This window comes from Scylla paramamosain, chromosome 23 (genome assembly GCF_035594125.1).
Source record: "Scylla paramamosain isolate STU-SP2022 chromosome 23, ASM3559412v1, whole genome shotgun sequence".
In the NCBI taxonomy this organism is placed as follows: domain Eukaryota; kingdom Metazoa; phylum Arthropoda; class Malacostraca; order Decapoda; family Portunidae; genus Scylla; species Scylla paramamosain.
Window position 1 is genome coordinate 4668416 of NC_087173.1, and position 2070 is coordinate 4670485.

Consider the following 2070-nt stretch of genomic DNA (forward strand, 5'->3'; position numbering starts at 1 on the left):
AGAAGGATAAAAACTGGAAGAGGATTATGGAAAGAAAGAACGAGAGAGAGAGAGAGAGAGAGAGAGAGGAGGAGAGAGAGAGAGAGAGAGAGAGAGGAGAGAGAGAGAGAGAGAGAGAGAGAGAGAGAGAGAGAGAGAGAGAGAGGAGAGAGAGAGAGAGAGAGAGAGACGTGCTTAAGTAAAAGACGAGAAAGAAAATAAGGAAAGAAAATTATGAAAGAAAACTAAGGTAATTAACGAAAGAAGACCTATAAAAAAAAGTGAAGACCAACACAACACTTCAAGCAAACTAGTTAAAGACAAAAAGAAAAGAAAATATGGAAGAAGGAAAAGAAAGAAAACTAAGAAAAGTTAACATATGATGAAAACCAAAATAGATAAAAAAAAAAAAACGATAAAAAAAAGGCCAAAGAAAAAGAGACTATAACCGAAAACATTTGAAACTAAGCTAGATAAGAGAAAACAACTACACAAAAATAGAAAGTATAGAAAAAAAAAGGACAAAATAATAACACATGAAAAAAAGAAAATTGAAAAAATAAAAAATACAGACGCTGCAAAACATACAAAACAGTAAAGTGCTAAATTACTAAAGAATCTACTAATAAAGAGACCAAGGTGCATGCAAAGACCAAAAAACTAACCTTCCTAAGTCTGGATTCCCGTCTTAGTAGCACTGTGACCCCGCCAGAGCCACACCAGTCTGAAAAATAGAAGAAGAAGAAAATTAAGAACGAGTGATAGAATAACAATGGTGAGGATTTTTCTGCTTAAGTTTAATTTGAGAGTTTTTAATATTCAAAACAGGATTGCAGGCAGACAGGTGCGATTCTCTCTCTCTCTCTCTCTCTCTCTCTCTCTCTCTCTCTCTCATCTCTCTCTCTCTCTCTCTCTCTCTCTCTCTCTCTCTCTCTCTCTCCTCTCTCTCTCTCTCTCTCTCTCTCTCTCTACTGAAGGAGAGTCGAGGAAAGAAAACCAGATTCTTTTTTATATTAATGATAAAAAAAAGACCAGCAGGTGAAATGAGGGAAGAAGGACAAGAGGCGGTCATGGAATCAAAGAAAACAACGCATAATGTGGGATATGTGGACGAGGACGTGTGGAAATAAAGTGGAACAAAGAATAAAAGAACAGGAGATGAAGTAGTTGGACAGAGACATGTAAAAATAATAAGACAGGAACCACAAAAATAAATAAAGCAAGGAGAGGAAAAGAAGAACAGGAACATATAAAAATAGACAAGAAATAAGAGCAGAACACAATTGATGAAACAGACAGAGACACGTAAGAAAAGATAGGAACTAGGAAAGACCGCGAAGATAAAAGGTAAGGAACGAGAAACTTTCAGAAAGATAATAAAGCAACAAGGAGAAGAGAGACGGCTGGAGTTTAGGCTGAGCGTCTCTTTACTCGTGATCCACACACACTCCGCACAAGAAGAGTGTCTGGTGTCTCAACTCACCCAGTTAGTCCCCACCTGCCTCATGTCACGCCCTCCCTCACTCCCTCCCTGCCTGCGTCTCGCCTAACACATCTGTCTCCTGGTCTCGACGCCACAAGATATCAAGAAAAGTTTGCATCACTCCTGCTCCGAAAGTGTTCCTCAAAATGCCTTCCCGTTTTTTTTAAATTGTGTTCCTTTTACTTTTCAAAGCCGGTGATCTTGCCGCAACTTTTTCACTAGTCCACTAAAACCACCAAAAAATATACTCGTATGCTTTTCTTCCACTGGCAAATCTACCCATCACTTCTTCAGGAGTCGCTCAAATCACCAAGAGGAACCGCGCAAGGACCACCAGCGTCTCCCTTACACGCCTCGCTATGAGAGTGCAAGGAAGAGAGGGAAGATGGAAGGAAAAAAATTCTTCTATCACTTCCTCAAGTGAATAATCGAACTCAGAAGTCGCTCAGAAAACCAAGAGGCACCGCGAAAGGATCAACGGCGCCTCCTTTACGCGCCTCTCTTGCAGTTCGTGGCCTAAGAGCGCAAGGAAAGGAGGGAGGATAGAAGGAAGGGAAAAGTTTCGTTCTTCTATCGCTTCCTCAGGTGAATAATAGAACTCAGAACGC

The 2070-nt window shown here is 40.3% G+C and overlaps 1 long non-coding RNA gene across 1 annotated transcript in view; it reads right to left on the bottom strand.

Moving 5' to 3' along the window:
* Positions 1–434: 434 nt before the first annotated feature.
* Positions 435–2070, bottom strand: part of LOC135112039 (uncharacterized) — a 114347-nt gene continuing 112711 nt past the window's right edge. The window contains exon 5 of the long non-coding RNA XR_010274010.1: positions 435–703. This is a non-coding gene — a long non-coding RNA (uncharacterized LOC135112039). The remainder of the gene's footprint in view (positions 704–2070) is intronic.